The sequence below is a fragment of the Gopherus flavomarginatus genome, chromosome 7 (assembly GCF_025201925.1).
Source record: "Gopherus flavomarginatus isolate rGopFla2 chromosome 7, rGopFla2.mat.asm, whole genome shotgun sequence".
Taxonomy (NCBI): domain Eukaryota; kingdom Metazoa; phylum Chordata; order Testudines; family Testudinidae; genus Gopherus; species Gopherus flavomarginatus.
This window is the reverse complement of record NC_066623.1, coordinates 84,342,129-84,361,300: the sequence shown is the minus strand read 5'-3', so window position 1 is coordinate 84,361,300 and position 19,172 is coordinate 84,342,129.

Below are 19,172 nucleotides of genomic sequence, written 5' to 3'. Positions count from 1 at the left end.
AAACAAAGATCTGGCGCTATGAAGCATAGCACAGGAAGGACTTGTCTGTCAGAGCTCTGTATCTCCTAGTCATTGGCACAACTGTGAACGTAGATCTGTTTTCAGTGGCTGGAGTGGTAGTGCAGCAGTAGGGCTTCTATCTAGTATCTAGTAGGCCATCCTATCAGCTCAGCTGAATCCAAGAACCCAGTATAGTAAATGGCTAGTATGGATTACTGTTTCTCATCAGTGTGGCTTAAGAGCCTGTGGATATTTTCAGCTGTCTGGCCAAGAGTGTGCATTTAATTTCAATTTTACACTGAACTGTGCAGTTAGAGTTTCTTGCTCATATCACAATGTTACCTACTATAGCAAGGGCAACAGAAACATTTCCTGTGTCGTTTCTATCACCATATATCATATAGTAAAGATAAAGATAGATGTTAATTAACAATATTCTTTCCAAGTTACATGCATTAAAGTTAAGTAAACAGTTTGCATGTGATAAAGTAGATCTAGTGCATCAAATTAACCAGAATGAAGCCAAAATTCTGGTTCAAAATTCCCACCGCACAGATATCTGATATACTAAATAATCTGGGACCCATTCTTCTTCTGAATCACATATTCATTATCCAAATTGCCTATCCCCAAAGTGATAATATAGTGTGGTGCAACAAGCCCCAACAGGACACTGATTGACTCTGTGCCTACATATTACACACACAGTGTAAAGCAAATATCTCACTCTATTATTTGTTGTCTCTATGAACCAACAGATTACATGTATCACTGAGTAGCTGAATAACTTTTACACAGTTTGCTCATATCTATTTACACATATTCTACAAAAGATGCATTAACACCAAAGAACAAATGTAAAGAAAAAGAGTACACCTGCTGAATCCAGGCAACTGCCCATGTGAAAAGCCAGGAGAAACAAACATCCATACTTATTGGAGAGACAAGGTAGGTGAGGTAATATTTATTGGACCAACTTCTGGCCAAGCTCTGTGTAGCTCCAAAGCTTGTCTTTCACCAACAAATGTTGGTTGAAGATATTACCTCATTCACCTTGTCTTTTTAATATCCTGGGACCAACACAGCTACAACATAAGCTACATGCTTATATTTATAGTATCTGTAAATATGATGGGAGATTCTGAAGTCTTATAGTAATACAAAGTAGAGTCCCATTGCTCTGTGGAAGCACCTAGGAACTATTCGGGGACTATATCGCTTCTTACTGGCTTACTCTATTGAGGAGATTATGACCTATGTATTAAATTTTAAATACCTCATGAAGTTGCATAGTGCAGAATTAGTATGACATGCACTGGACACCTGATTCATTAACAACTACATAGATGTCTAGACAGGACAGCTGCCTCCTGCGTGCCCCCTCGTGGCCAGAGGTCAATATGCAGCACCCTACCTGTTTTCCCTTCTTCAGGTCCTCTCAATAACTCACTCAGTCCAATGGTAGTAAAAATATTCCCTTTATGTGGTGCAATTTACTTAGTCCTCCAGGCCGCAACCCTCTTTCAATGTCTCTCTCCCTTTAAGTAGGGAGTCCACAGCCTTTCTTCCCAAAGCTGGGTCCTAATTCAACAGACATTCCCAGGCTTTCCCTTGCTGGAGTTCAACCTCCTGGTTCTGATTTCTCAACATCTTTGGTGATCGGGTCTTCCCTTCAAGAGCCTCTTTTGCTCTCCCTGCAGTTTCTTGAGCTTCCTTCTCTGTGGTTCCCTGTTGCCCTGTATAAGGAACTCAGCTATCCTCCATTAGGCCCCATCAAGGCTATTAATGCATCATAGGTGGGCTGGAGTAGTTCCTTCAGTCATCAGAGCTGATTGGCCCCAGGCCTTCAACCCTTAAGAGCTAAGCCACAATGTCCCTTAATTTATAATACTTCAAATAGACACATGCCCTGCGCAAACAGACATTCCAAACCAACATGTTGCACTGGCGGTTGGAACAGTAGGCAAGTGATGCTCTAGCTTTTCGTACCTGGTGACACATTGCAGTCATTGAAGTGAGTTGCCCAGTGTCACACAGCAGGTCAGTTCAGAGACAGAGCTGGGAACAGAAGCCCAGCTGATTGGCTAAGACAGATTTCGCATCATTTTAAAGATCTCCAATTACATTAAAATATATTAGTAACCTGCATCTAATACTATTCCTGTACTGATAATACAGGAGTCATTCAGCAAATGTTGAGAAAACAGTGCAAGTACAGCAGGACAAATGTCTGTTTTTTGGCACTGCTGCAATTCACCTCCAGGTGAATTTTGCACTACTGGCTTTGATTAGGCCAACAAAAAATGTAGTCTATCATGCCTCAAAAAGGTAAGCTGATCAAGCCAGGCAGACCTAGAAAGTAGGGTTGGCAATTTAGTAGCATTCTTTCCTCTGAGTGTGTGTTGAAGCAATACCCCAGTATGTAGCTAGGAGGCACTATGCTGATGAGACTTAAACCAAACGTCCTATCCATTTTTTGGCCATTAAATATGGCACTTGGCACTTCTTGCAGAGTAAGGCTGTGAACCCTGATATCATGACTAAATCCCAATTCAGATAACTGCATTCTGCCTACCTAAAATTCCCTCTACAGGTTCAGTCAATAAAGGCATACTCTACTTCCTATTGTAAACTAAACTATTGCTGTGAGCTAATAAACTGCTGGTTCATTTCACAACATTTAATTGTTGGATGAAGTGTTTCCTGTGTAGTGGATACACATCTGTTAAGTCTGTAGTTTGTAAAAAGCTCTGAGATCCTTCAGGATCTAAAGAGCTCAGTAAACATTTGACACCATTATAATACAATGCTGTGCATGCAATACTGTATACCAATACATTCGGACAAGCTTCGAAGGGTTTGGAGAGCTTCATTGCTGCAATTTCGTGCTAGTGTTGCAAATGTCTTCTAGCTCTTGAAGCTGACACAATGAATCAGCCTAGTTTGTTCACATGGTTCTGGAATGCAGGCCAATCACCCTCAAATAATGATGGCTATGTAATGTCATTGCAAGAAGTATTATTACCATCATCTAGAGAAACTAGCATAAGCAATATGCTGGATTAAAAAAAGTCTGGGTATTAAACTGATGGGGCTCCACTGCCCCTTCTTTACAGCTAATGATTCCTGAGTCTTCGGCTCATACTCAGAACCTAAATGACCCATTTTTCCCTATTTAGATACACAGTATTTACAGGGGGAGCACCTGTGTTCATAGGAATGTGGAGCAAATCACAGAATGAGAGCATCTACAGAATCCTAGCATTTCCAGTCCTGAAAATGGAATTTGACTATTTCATTCACCATAAATTGATGCCCCTGTGTATTTCTACAGATTGAGTTTGCTGTTAAACAAAATAGACTTTCTTCACTAATGTACAGATCTGATGGACATCAAGGTAACTTAACACCGGGGTGTTGACCTTTCTTATGCTGAATTTCTAGACATTTGAAAACAAATTGTTTATTTGGCTTTGCTTTTACCCACTTTAATTTATTTACCCTTGCACCACTTGAGTATGAGCTTTTAGGTTTTTACCCATTTACTCTTGTAATCTAAAAAAATACTTTTATAGATTGTATTTTGTGAATTTTGTCCTAAAATTTAGGCTTTGTGAAAACTGGTTTTACAAAACCTACAGTCAGTAAAAATGTTTTAATTTATTTATTTCAATGGAAACAGTCTTTTTAAAAACAAAGAAAAAAGTCTCATGTAGTGTTTGTATCACCTATTGTGCCACATTTTACTAGTCCTTGAGACACATTAGAAACTGACAATGAACCAAGTCTGCCTGACTAGCCTCATTTAATTTTCCAAGATGGGAGAAATGTAAAAAAGGAAACAAATACCATAAATATTTAAAAGTAAATCAGATTTTTTTTTAAAAAAAAAAATTTCAGTTCTAGTATCTGATGTGTTATTTATAGGGCTGGTTGGAAAATTTCCATCAAAATTGTTTTTTGATAGAAAATTGCATTTTCAATTAAGTGACTTTTTCAGCAATAGTGTCTTCTTTGTGCAGGCCATTTTGATTTTTCATTACATAACTGAATGGCCATAAACCAAAAAATGTTGATTCTCAAACGCTGCTGCTCAGAGGAGTTGAGTTTGGTTGGCTCATGCTCCCATTCTCCCCTATAGACCAAGCTCCCTAGCTGAACTTCACCTCCCATGATCCACTGTGGTCATGAGACTACCGTAATGCATGATCTCCCCGCAAAAAGAGTGCTTCTTGGGAGATATAGTCTGATCAGGGAACTTGGCATACCAAGAATCCGAGCATGAGGCACCTGAACTACAACTCCCATGAAGCACTGCAGTGGCCTTTTAGATTTAGTTTTTTCATCAAGAAAAAGCAAAAAATAATGAGAACTTTTCTTTCATTTTTATAAAAATTTTCAGCAGGAAAAAGCCTACATTTTCTGACCACCTCTATTTATTTGTAAAATAGATTAGGATATTATTTAAAAAATGTGACTTCAGTGGAGATATGCCATTTAATACAAGGTGAGGATTTGGCCCCATGATTTTTAAGTTGACAATGGCAAAACGTCTTTAATATATAATCATCCACACATTTTCAGGGCTCTATATATGTCTATCCAGCATAATTGATCTGCGTTTCTTAGAGCGAGGTCTGTTCGTGGACTTATGGACAAGTTATTTTAAACTGATTGTCATGCAAAAGTAAAGAAGTTAACAGCCATATTCCACCATATAGAAATTACATGGCAATACTGCAAAAACTAGCAGTTATTAACATGATTATATTAATCTGGGGGGCAGCAATCATTTATTTTAGGATTTAAAACAAAATACATATTACTAATGATGTAGCACAATACATCCAATGCTAATGAGAGGGCCTAATAGCTATTTGAATATATGTGATGGAACATTATACCAGCTAATTAATTCAGTCTTTTCAGCAGAAAAATTGTTCAGGTGACAATTAAATGGTAGATTATAACAGCCAAAGATTGGGAAATGCTCCATTGAAGCAAACTGGAGGATTCTGGCTGCTCTAAGATGGCAAACAATATTTTGTTTGTGAAGAAGAGTTGAATTAAAGCTGGTAGAGTTTTCATTGCAAGCCTTCTCTGCCTCTCTGGGCAACAAATCCTGCAAATTCTTGCTAATGTAAGATGGTGTTGTAACACTCTTTTGTGCATCCTGATTGAACATTCAGCTACATAACCCTCACTGAACTGTTTATCTTATGTACTTATTTAACTAACATTCAGACTGACAAGTCTCCTATTTCTGGGCTTTCTTTTTATACTTTAATGTATGCCTTATCAGATGAAACTCAGATACTACCAAACTTTGCATGTTTTTGATTTTGCACATAAACTGAAGGGCAGAATTCCAGTCTATGTCCTCAGTCATTCAATTTTTCAAGATCTTTGAACAAGACTTCAAACCCAGCAAAAATACAACCCAAACACAGACTTGCTTCTCTGTCTGTACAAATATGTAAAAGAAACTAGTATGTCAAATTTCAATGTACGCAAGCCTAATTGAAGCTTTAACTACATTCTGAACAAGAGGCAACCAGTGCTCTGCTTTATTCAAGGGCAGGAAGACATTCAGGAACACAGCTACTCGAATTATTCATTATGAATAAATTATCCAATTAATTTATGAAAAATTTCAGTTCCTTAATTATTCACAAATTGCTCCTCATGTCTGTGAATATATTGGCCCAGATCCTGCTGAGACTTATGTATACATTTAGCTTTACATATTTCATGTTGAACTCAATGGATCTACTCGCAGCACCTACAGGCAAGCACATGTGTAGGGCTATATTTCAATCTATGGACTTTTTGTAAATTGTTTATTTCTCCTGTTGGCTATTCTCAGCATGAGATTGTTTGCATAGCTCCTGTAATACTTATTCTGCTTCCAACTGGATGACTGACAGTTCTCAAAACAGAACAATACTGAATGATGAATAGCAATTAATTAATATTCTTGTTCATGCATAAATACTCTTGTTTGCCTGAAAATACAGGTATTTGTGCAACAACTATCATTCCCTGAACAGATGGGCCAACAAAAAGTCACATGTGTGAAAATTCACAAACTGTGAATTAAAAAGGCCAGGAACATGTTTGAACCAATAGAATTACAATTCATGTTTGTGAATGCTGTTTGGCTGTATTCTATTCAGGAAGATGCACGTTCCCAACAGAGCATGACTGAGCAGCGTCAGTACACTGAAAAGCATTAAGGAGGTGTGCTTTTCTCAGCCTGCTGTGAAACAAAATCCACATTTCATGTGCAGTCAAAACTTTCCCTCTTTCCTGTCCCTTGTTTCTAGTTCTTGTATTTTCTTCACTCTCTTACTGTTCTCTATTCAGTTCTATATTTCGGTGTCTCTTTATTTTTCTTTCTTGTATTGTTTTCTCCCCAGACATTTCCCAGACCACTATCTCTCCATTCTTTTTCTTGTATTATGCACTTTGGTTTAGTCTATTTTTTCTCTCTCTTGATTCATACTTTTCATTTAGTTCATTTTTCCTTCTCTTCCCATCCTGACTTATTTTACTAAGATCAAAGTCTTCCCTAAGTCTCTCTTTTCTTTTTTCCAGATCCTTGCTTGCATTCTGCAGTCCTCTGTATCCTAATTGTTCATTCACTACTTCTCCCTTTCTCTTTACCTTCTGCTGCTTTGACATATACACCCCTCTCTTCCCTCCTTTACTAGTCCTCATCTCTGTCTCTGTTTTTTTCTGGAAGCATTGTGGTAACAGCTTGTTTCTGAGATATTTTAATGGAATTACCACTAAAAGACACCTTGGAAACCAGACTATGGTGTCCAGTCATGGCCTGCATCCTAGGAACTTCATGGCATGAAGTGGGGAGGATGTGATTCACACATCTCTGCTTCATATAGGCTGGCAGTGGTGGGGGACAAATTGTATGCTTTGTCCATTATCTTTGAAATGCTCTTCAACAACTGTTGAATAGAGAAATGCCACTGAGAATCACTTGGGAGAGTGGGCAACAACCAGACAATATTCCACCTTTATACACTAAACTAATGCTTAAAATGCATGAAATATGTCTGTTGATTTAACAGAACTATCTACAATATTTTTATTTGGTATTGTTTCTGAATTTATCCATCTAGACACTAGTATACGCTGGTGGTTCAGATTCTCAGACATGCTATGGCACCTTCACACCACTTTGGTGCCACAAATGGGCCAGACAACTGGCTTACCTGGCACTGAGGTTCTGAAATGCCCCTACTTCTACATCCAACTTGGGGGCATGGTCAGGGAAAAAGAGGTATGGCCGCTCACTTCAGCACTCCCGCATTGCCATAGACAGGATACAACTTGCTGCCTACCTAAAGGAAGAGCTGAAATCAGCGGCACTCTGACCATACCTCCTTTCTTACTCATGCAGGCCTGCCATTCATCCAGTAGAGGGCAGTGGTGCAAGTAAATGCAGTACATCATGTTATTTGGGTTTTGAACCCAGACAGGCAAGGCTGAATTGTATTATGCCAGGAGTGACTTTGGCTCTGATTGTCCTTTTGAAAAATAACTGTGGCTGCTGAGTGCATCTCTCAGGGTCTATCTTGATTTCATGAATGAGAAACTAGTCTCCCCGTATGTAAAGAAGACTGGGTAAAAGCTGAACTAGAGAATACTCAGTGTTAAAAATAGAAGGCCTTCCCAGTACTTTCAGAGTATTTGTATAGTTTGTATTTTCCACTTAAATATACATACATGTGACTTCCCTAAATATTATTTGAATAGGTTCTTTTGCCAATGCTGGGTAGAAACCCCAGCTATCCCATGCTCCATTATTTTAACCCAGATAAAATAACTTTAATGGCATTCAAGAGATCTGTGCTTTGTTTTTTCCTTATTGTCCTTGCCTTCCTTTCATGAATCTTTACTCTTCTTCTAATGTACTTTTGGGTGGCTTGAATGTTCATCATTTCTGACCCTTTAAATGCACCTTATTATGAGCTGCTTCTGAAGGGAGAAAATAATTGTTTTATTTAGCCTGTTTATAATGAGCTCTTTCAGAGGCCTGTTTCAGTTTCTCGGCAGGTCCAGCTATTTGTACCTCAGTTAACACTCTCTCAGATATAATCAAATATTTCAATAAATCTCCCGTAAATAAGACGTAATTAAATGTAACAATTCTCTTCAATGTTTTAAACAATTATGAAAATCCAAGACTGGGTATTTGTGCTCAGTAATGGCAGGCAGCTAGGTATTTCTGCTAAATAATGTCTTATTGTGCTTCAGCTTACCTGCTGTCCAGCAACTGCTGCTTCACTTAAAATCAGCATAAACAACTGCAGATCACTTACGTTTTGGTCTGAAAGACACAATCAAAGGTAACATGATCTCAGATAGCTGACATAACACAACATGATAGTTACAACACAAAGGGGAACACACTTATTTTCTGTATCTGATACCTGACAACAACTTAGATATAGTGAGTATTTGATTCAATGTTTTGTGTCAGATGGCAGTGGAGCAGACGAAAAGGTGTCCACAGTGCTTACAAACGGGCAAACGCTACAGTTCACTGACTAGGCAAATTAATTTTAGGTAGCTTGGGACCTGTCTGCTTGCATTAAGTGGGAGCATATTTTTAAACTAGATATAAATGACTTTTTTTTTCTTTTACGAAAAGCCAACACGGTTGCTGTTACTGCTACTAAACAATTTGAAACCATAAATTTACACTCAGCATAGCATTATCTACTGAACCATAGGATCCTGTGCCCAACAGCATGGGAGAGGAGATACAAAAGTGACTATATACCTTCTGTCCCCTTTCATGAGGCTAACTGGGAGCCAACTTGGCCATAGACGCAAGTTTCCCTTTGCTGCAGTGGGGACGCAGAGGTGTGGGGGAAGAGGAGAAGCCTTGCATTAATTATACACCACTGGTGATTCTTAGGGAACCGTAATATGAGCAAAACAGCCAAAGAGGAGTCAAGAATCTGGCCCTTCATATTTATGGCAGACCAGACTGTGGCAAGCACATTATATATGTACCCACCAAAAGACCACAGGAGCAGCAGATTGTAGTTGGGCACCAGAATTCTGGCTGCTCCCTGCAGAAGCTAAGAGGCAGCAGCTACCCAGCCATCTTATTATCAAAAGCCAGGTATACAGTAGAAACTGTTCTTGACATAGCAGTGTCAGTTAGGGGAGTGATGTTTTTCCTGGTGTTTCTATACCAGCAAAAGCTCTCATGTAGATGCAGTTATAATGCACATAAATGCTTTTGCTTGTATCGCTTATTTTGCTTATCAGACCGATATAATATTTACTGGCATAAGCTGTGTCTATATTAGGCAGGTTTGCTGGTATATCTATACCATTATAGCTAGCCCTACAAATCCTTTCTAGTTTAGTGATATTGATAGCAATAAACAATAATGTCTTCATTCTGCCTGGCTCCTGCCTGCATGCTCTGTGGGGAGAAGAGGCTCCCCGCATACAGATAAAGCCAGAATTTTGCTTTATAAAGAGAGAACTATTGAGGGATTCCCATTCAAGCCCTATGGAGGGTGCATTCAGACACTAGAAACCTTGATCTTTTCCTCAAACATAGCACATGTACAATGCTGTATGTTGATGTCTCTTTGTATTTGCATTAAGATAAGACCTAGGTGCTGCAGTCTGGCATCAGGGCACCATTGTACTATAATGACAAGAATATCAACACAGGGATTGTTGCATTATTTTTTAAACTTTTCTTTATTAGATTTTATTTCTGGATACACAGAATTTGTTTGCTTTCAGAGGCTACCACACACAATATAGACTTAGACTGTAAGGCCAGAAGGGACGATCATGATCATCTAGTCTGACCTTCTGCACATTGCAGGCCACAAAACCTCACACACCCACTCCTGAAATAGACTCTAACCTCTGTCTGAGTTACTGAAGTCTTCAAATCATGAGTTAAAGACTTCAAGTTACCAACAATCCTCCATATACACTGTTTAAACCAGCAAGTGGCTCGTGACCCATGCTGCAGAGGAAGGCAAAAATAACCCCCAAGGGTCATTAATATGCAGAGAGGGGGAGAGTTCAACATTAGTCACACAACAGCCATGATATTACACAATTGAGTTATATTTGTGTGTGGGCAGAGTCCATATCCTCCCTTTAGTTCACACAGATGAATCCTTCTAACATTTATAGGCATGCATATGTAGCAGATATTTTACATGCTGAGGCCTGTCTTCAGTAACAAAATTGGCAACAGTATGACTACATCAATGCTGTTATATCAGTGCAGCCTACTGTCAATGATGAGAATGAGCCACACTGGTGGAAGCTCCACTTTATGCTGAGGCAATGTGTGTACATTGGGGTTTTGCACCAGCATACATTAAATATGTGTAGTTACACTACTGGAATTCTTTCTAGGCCTCCTTTGCACCAGTTTTACTAAGCCCACGTCCAGACTAACCCGCGGCATCGGCGGGTTAAAATCGATTGCTCGGGGATCGATATATCGCGTCTAGTCTGGACGCGATGTATCGATCCCCGAGTGCGCTTACATCGATTCCGGAACTCCATCAACCCGAACGGAGTTCCGGAATCGACACGGAGAGCCGCGGACATCGATGCCGCGCCGTCTGGACGGGTGAGTACCCGTCGATTTTAGAAATTCGACTTCAGCTACGTTATTCACGTAGCTGAAGTTGCGTATCTAAAATCGATTTTAATACCCTAGTCTGGACGTGGCCTCAGCTATTACAGTGTAAATTTGATTTACACTGGAGTGAACGGAGGAGCAGGGAATAGGGTGAAATCTCTTCCATGATATTTCTGGTTGAAAGAAAAAGGAAATGACTCAAGAAAACTCCAAAATATAGTTCTGTACAGCTTCAAAAGGAACAGTATTAATTTTCCCTTCTTTTAGCTCCATTCCCAGGTGATGTGTTTTTAACATTGTAAGTCAAATGTAAATCAAACTTTACAGTCAGCTATGCAGCAAAGAATCCCGTGGCACCTTATAGACTAAGCTATGCAGCTATTAACATGATTATTCAGATATATGCTCTCTGAAACCGTAAAATTAGAGAGGACAGTGGTAGGAAAGGCCCATGCATTGTCTACCTGAGCATTCCTGCTGTTGTTACTGGGGAAGTTGGACACAGTGCTGGACTGCAGCTACAAAATTTGCTCATATAGACAAGGTCTGATAGTGAGACTTAGTATATTTTCATTCCACTATGAGTCAGTTTCTCTGTGCTAGTCTTCTTGAGATTCAGCAATTGTCACCACCAATTAGGTGGTGCTACCTTCCAAAAGGATAGTGATCTGTCCCCTTCAGCAGTGGGTGAGCTGGGGAGGAGAAAAGATTTAGTCACTCCATCGATGGGGGAGGAGCATCTGTGGCTTCTAGTCTTGCTGCTACTGCTCCCAGCAGGCATGAAGGGCAGCTGATTTGGTTCATCTGTTAGAAGAGTTGCCATTGTCCCCTGTAAACACAGAAACTATTCTATCAACACTTCCTGGGTGAAGAGGGGACTCTCTTTTCAGACAGGCTGTCTCCTACTATAGTAACATCCCACTTCCAGGGAGCTTTTCAAATAAAAAATAAACATTTATCTGTAAGAAGGTTCAACTGCATTTGCAAAATATTTTGTGAATTATGATTTAAACTGACCCATGTTTTGAGTCTAAAATGCACGTTGTCCTTAAAAATCACAAGTTGGTCCCAAATTCCATGCAACAACTGCACTCAAAAAGTCTTCACCCTAATCCCAAACTATTCATCCCAACCCTACTGCTGCCATCAATAGATTTAAGATGTTTTTTAATACCTTCCTTGAACTTGCCTTGTCTCCTGTCAGCCAGCCAGAAGTGTTTTTTATCAGGAATAAGATTCAAAGAGCCTGCCCTGCAGCAATCCCATAGTGCACTTCTTTGTCAGAATCCTAATGACGACTTATATATACATAAGAGACAATCTCCAGCTGTAAAACTGAAAAGCTTCTGGGGGTCTATACAGTTCCCTGACCCCAGACCTATTTTTATAGTTTGATCTTGGGGATGGTGCCTCCCAACTTTCAGAATCCTCCAGTTATCCCTGCAGTAACAAAGCACTAGCTTAACCAGTAGTAGCAAGACTTAAAACAGGGCAGTCAGGATCAAAGTGGGTAACAAACTCGAGCATTAGCCACTGTGTCAGCCCTAGAGATAGTCACATTAAACTGTATCATGACTATGGTTAAGTTTCTATGCTACAACTAAACATCCAGGGCTTCACAGATCATACATTTAAATAGCCATTTCAGCTGAAGCATGTTTGAAAGGATGTTTGATTTATAATGTTAAAAAGACATCAGCTGTGGAAAGGCACTGAATAAAACCAAACACAGATAAAATTAATACAATTGGGTGTTAGAGCAAAATTTTGGATATTTCTTGAGTTACATGCTTTTACTTTTATCTAGAATGATTACAGAAGAGATTTTACCCTATTGGTTTAGAAAAAATAAGGAAATAAAGAGACGGGAGGGAGAAGGGGAGAAAGCGAGAGAGAGAAAGAGAGAGAGAGAGATCACTGATGAGTCTGGATTAAGAAAAAACATAGCAAGGATAAGGTTCTGTCAATGAACTGACACTTCATTTTCCTTCCATTGTCTGATTACCAGAAAAGTAGTATACTAGCAACAGGGATGATCACATGAAGGCGGGAAAACACAACCATCAGGCTTCAAGGACAAAGCCTATTCTTACATTGCCATTCCTTAAATCCAGACATTAGAGCAAAAGGAATGAGAAAAAAGCAGCTCACTCATGGATAGCTTACTGAGGATACTGCAAAAGATTATGCTAATCTTTAGTTCATTGTCCTCTGCAAAATGTTTTCATACCATGCCTTTTATCTGTGGAAGAAGGGATGCACAACCTCTCAACTCTGTGACAGTGAGCACTTTCTGTGTGGTTTCTGCGTAATTAACACCAGCACTAGATCTTTTCATTTTTACTACTCAAGCTTATGGCCTTTTAAGGGTACCCACGGGGGAGCGTCCCTCACCCTTTGCTTGTGGCCTAAATGACAGTCACAGCTTATCCTTAGATACATATACCATCTGTTAATAGCCGAAGGATCAAAAACTTTTTGCTAACTTGTACTGTTTCAAGGAATGTAACTGGGCAGCATAAATACATCAGATTGGATTTCTAAGAGTTTAATTTTGAGTTAGGAACTCATTTGCAGTCGCATTTGTTGTCCAGATGGTGTTAACACACAAAAACATGTTCAAAGTCTAGCTGGGGTATAGGTTGAATTGAATAAAATTCAGAGTTGAAGCTGCAAAGAATCCTGTGGCACCTTATAGACTAACAGACGTTTTGGAGCATGAGCTTTCGTGGGTGAATACCCACTTCCTCAGATGCATGAGTTGAAGCTGAAATCCATCCTTAACTTGTCCTGTCTTATCGAGGAATTGCACCACGTCTGATCCACCTCTTGTCTGGATACCTTGGCAATAAACAGGCATTGGGGTTGCAATTTCATCCTGAAGTGAATTTCCTATCTTTTGTTTGCTAAAGTCAAACTCTGATGGATATATTCTCTACAAATGATTGTGGGAGTTTCACCCATTAGTGAAAAGGGAGTTACTTATTACAAACTTCAAAGAGAGAATATGCCTTTTAAAATGACAATTTCCTTTATTTTGTGTTTTTCAAAAGTAGTCAGAGATACGAAAAAAAATAGCCTGGATGAAATCCTCACTGTATTGAGGGCAATGATGAAACCTCCCATTGACTTGAATGGGGCCAGGATTTCACCCCTGCCATTAGTGAATTTAAGAATGTCCTTACTTTGGTTTCATTGCCTTCAGAGAAGGAGCTTGAGCATTACATTTCATCTCAAACACTAAGGCCAACATTTTCCAAAGTGGGCATTTATTTCAGGTGCCTAGCTTGAGACACCTGGGGTAGTCAGAAGTGCTGAGGGACCACAACTACGAACAAAGTCAGTGGGAGTTGCTGGTGCTCAGCCCCTCCAGAAATCAGACCCTCAAGTTGGGCACTAAAAATCAAATCAGCCAATTTCATAGGCTATCAAAATGTTGTCTTAAGTAAAGTCCTAAAGTGCAGATTATTGAACTGAGCAACTACAGTACTTTATTGTTAATATTTATTTTTATCAGCTTTATTAAATGCATATTTTTGGTCTAATAAACTATTCAAATTGGAATTTTTTTTCTTATAAATAAGTATCCAGGTTTCCTAGTTTATTTTGCACCCACTGCCTAGCAGACCTTCTCAAACACCTTAGGCCATGACAATGCTTTGGTGTCAGTGAAGACTCGTATGCTCCTATCATTTGTAAAAAGCATGCAGAAGGCGACCACTAACTCATGGGGTTGCACAGGCTTTCTTGGCTCACCACTGCTGCATCATCCACATGGGGAAGTGGACCTAGCAGCATAGCAGAAAGGTCAGGGACATAGCAGTCAGTTTTACAAAAAGACCAAGATCCCCAGGATGGATTTTGGACAGTCTACACTGCCCCCCAAGGATTGTGAAGCATCAGCAGTAAAGATTTTGTCCCTGATATCTTGATATAAGCTGGAGCCCTACCAGCCACAAAAGCAAACAATGGTGGTGCAGTTACTGCTGCTCAGTGAAATCAGAACTAAGGCTGCCTTGGGAAGGGATCGGGCTACACAGAGTGGCTGTTCCCCATACATCTCCTCCCTTGTGGCCATGACCCCAGACATATGGAGCTGATGATGTAGCTCTGGAAGAGCCAGAAGTGACTATGTGGTGTGGGAATGTCACAGTGTAGCCTTTGCTTCCTGGCTTTTTGCCCTTTTCCACTTCGCATTGATTCACTCGCTCCACCTCAGCAGAAGACAGAATATGCTGAGTATTAGTTAGCTGCAGGATAGATGGTAATAGCCATTATGGTTTATTGTGTCACTGCCAGGCTCTCACATGTACATCAAACTGATACACTAATAACTTTTTTTTTATACAGTATATGTCATGATCCCTTTTCTAAACAAACCCCCTGCAGACCTGAATGTCTAAAACTCCACCCGTCCTGTGGGGAATTTTCTGCTCTGTAGAGTGAATTCCATTGAGTAACATTGTATTCCTATATTTAAAGCACACTTCCTTCCTGCAGGACACATGGAATTTTAAAGCTTCATAACTGTAGTCTCTTCCCCCCCGCCCACAACATGGTGAAAGTTCCTGTCCACATTAAGGATGAATAGAATGCAAAATAGCAATCTGAAAGCCAGAGCTCTTTAAAGGTTGCAGATGAAAATAGAAAAAAAAAAAATCAGCATCTAACCCTGGAATGAGCTTTTGCTGAAACTCTTGTAACTTCAACATTCCAAGTGAATCTACTTTTCCTTTTTTATGGAAAATGTTGTCCTGGAGGTACTGAGACATTACACTTACTGTAAATCCAGTTACAGCCCAAGAAATATTTTTACAGCTGTTATAAACCTATATAAAATGTGAACAGATGGGGTAATGGGATTCATGTACTAACCTGTCCTCTCTGGAGACCTGAGCCGAAATCCTACATTAGGCCACAAATGATCACAAATGTGGTGGTGTCATTCTAGTCCTTTTGTTTTGAAGAAACCCCACAATCTGACACACTAGTCGGTCTCTCTTCTGTTAGACCCACAAGATGGGAAGAGCAAGCTGGGACTAAAGTGTGCAAACAAAACTGAAGGTGAAACCACTTTTCAAGGCTCAGACTATTACTACAGGTCCTCAATTTCACAAGCATTAAATTCACAAACTCAGTAAAACTTGAAAAAAGGATGCAGATTAAAAACATTGACCTACCGTTACTTACTGTAGAGCTGTCAGAGAGGAGGCTGGTATAACAAGCAAACACCATTTTTAGATTTTGAAGCTACAGTAGAAGAAACAGTTGATGATCTGAAGGTGCTCAGATACTATGGTAGTGAACATGATATAAAATCTATGTAGACTAGAATAGAAAGCCGATCTAGAAGTAATTTTTGTATTTTTCTCTAGCCAGAACCCTGGGGAGTCATATAGGTGAAGTGACTTTGTAACAAAAATAATCCCATGTTTTCCAAAGATATAATTCTACTGAGGGGTTGTGTCACCAAAACTGAACAATGGAATTTCTATATATGGCCCTATTGCCTAATTATTATAAAAGGATCTGGGCCAATGAAGCCCAAGAATTTGTCAAAGTATAACTTGTGTGTGGAAACATTTTTTCCACATCATGATAAATTTGCCCTCCCCAACTTCCTTTCTCTAAGTATTAATTATTAATATTATTATTAATAAATTTGTACTATCATAGGGTGGGATTCACAAAGGTATTTAGTTGCCTGACTCCCATTGATTTCAGTGAGGTAGGTGCCTAAATATCTTTGTGACGCCCACCTATATTTTTTAGAAGCCCTAGTCATGGACCAGGATCCAATTGTGCTAGGCACTGTACAAACACACAACAGAGACAGTCCTCTTGGTGGCATACGAAGCAAAAAAATGTTCAAATAGAAACCTGGGCCTGATTTTCATGTACACTCATGTAGCTCTATTGACTTATGTAAAGTCTCTTCTAATTTTGACCAGTCTAAGGGTACGTCTACACTATCGGGGATCGATTTATCGCATGTAGTGTAGATGTGATAAATCGAACCCCGATCGCTCTCCTGTCGACTGCTGAGCTCCAGCAGTGCAAGAGGCAAAAGCAAAGTTGACGGGGGAGCCACAGCCGTCGATCCAGTGCTGCGAGGATGCGAAGTAAGTAATTTTAATTCAATCTAAGATACGTTGACTTCAGCTATGCTATTCTCGTAGCTAAAGTTGCGTATCTTAGATCAATTCCCGCCCCCTAGTGTAGACCAGGCCTTAGTGAGAGAAGGATCAGGCATATACTTCTCTCTTTCTCCAGATCCGCAGCTGCTGTAAATTGGGCTCGCTGAGTTAAGTGGAACTACACCTATTTACAGCCGCTGACTGTCTCACCCTTTTTGTTTAAACAGTGCCCAGTATCATGTTATCATATCATCCTGTTTTGATCATGTGATGTATGTTCAACATTAATCTGACATTTCGTGTTGTCTGCTGGCATGTGGGATGTTTGAATGTGAATATGCAATTATAAAAATCCCCTTGCTGTTGACATTCTGGGCATGGCTAAAACTCTGTGGAAGAAATATTCTTGTAAACTCTTCTGATGAAATACAAAAGAAAGTTTTTCCCCTTGCTATCTTAGACCATGATCCTGGCTCAGTGATGCTCCTGCCAGTTAAAATTGAGCATGTGTGTAAGGATTTGAAGAATCCAGGCCTTAATGAGATCCAAAACAGCAGGATCAAGGACATTTCATACGCTAACCATAATTTTTTTGTTTATCAAAGTTTTCCAAAGTTTTCCAGTTATATCGAAAAATGAAGTAACTTTTCCAGTGTCTTTGTAGATGGAATTTTAAAAAGGAAATCAAAAAGATCCAATTCAGTTGCTTGTCTATTAAACCTTAAATAAATACTTACAAAGGAGCTCTCCATAATCTCAATTTTTGCATGATAAGTACATGAAACTACCAATCAGACACTCCTAAAACTGAAAGATCAAGATCGTGGTCCCTGTAGGTATGAGAAGTCATGATTTCTGGCATCAGTCATGCAATTCTGTGGAATTATTCTGCTCTGGATCTGATATATCTCTGAAAATGGCATAGCTGTGAAAACACCACTTACTGGCTACCTAGAGTTTTACTTGCTACAAGCTGTTTAGACCACATGAAACCTGCAATACACTGTTAGATCTTTACAAATTTCATGAAATCTTTTTCGGATATCCAAAAAATCCTGAACTGCTTGAATCTTTTGTATCTCAGGACTGGGGACTGACCCATAATCTCTTTCCCAGCCAGTATACCAAATCTGTAGCCAACCTTGTCACTGACTCCAACAGCTGCTTAAATTCACCAGAGGGGATACCAGCAATCCTACTTCTAAAAGACCACCACAAGGCTTACGTTCATGATGCCTTGAGGAGGCACTGAAAGGAAGGTCAAAGGTGAAGAAAAGATAAAGTGCAGTACAAGAAGATCAGTAAAGTTGAATCTTCTTGATGAAAAACTCATGTCTGTTTCTTCATGATGCAAACAACATAACTTCATTTCAAAAAGCCTCCGGTTTTTTTTCTTTTCCTTTTTTTTTTTAGGTCAGATCACTGTGCATCTAAAAGCCTTATTCGGTTGTTCTTGTCACGAGTACTTTGTCTTACACAGGCTGCATTACTCTTGTAAACAGAAGCAGCATCAAAGTGAGAGCAGATAGAGTCACATCAGTGGATTAAGGCCTTCTGCATGATAAAGTAGCTACCTAGGGTGGGATAAACTTAATATGTGAAAGAATGTTATTGAGGAGGAATAAAGTGCCAAAACTCTGTCATTCTCTTCGTAATGTCCTAATCTAATGCCTGACACCAAGGCCTTAGGCCAGTGTTAGTGTTAATCAATGAAATACCCATCTGTGTTCCCTGTCCTTATCGCTATTTAAAACTAGCCTAAACTCAATTATTTTCCCTTAGAGACCAAGATGGGATATTAAGTTGAGTGAAAGGGATTGTGTCCCACAAAGAAATCCCAGCGTTAAAATGCAGAGGTGTCAACATTGCTAACTAAATTTCAGTTAAACAGAGATTAAATGCTAGTTCTTTGGACATGAAACGTTGCATAGATTAAATCTGGTTAAAAATTCGTATTTAGAGAGTGGCTAAAAACTGTTGAGCAGTGCAATCAACTTATAATGTAAATTTTGTTCCCTAGGATGCATTATTTATCCCCTGCAATAAGCATTGCACAATAAATGTTTGAAGAGCTGAAGCAACATTCAGCTGAAGCAACAGGAAAGCACAGCCTCTTACTGCTACCCAAAGCTATGAATGATACAGACATTTCCAGATACATAACAGTTATCTGAGGTGTATGTAGTTTATCCCACAAGCGAACTGCAGATCTGATAATTCAAGACTGCCTCAGTCACAAGTGAGTAATGAAGGTGTTTTTCACAAATGGGATTAATCTCACATCCCAGGTATGCTCATTATTGTAGTTATGGTTTATACCACACCAGTATATAAAATAACTTGCTTGGTTTGGCTTTCTACTTCTCTTTAAAAAA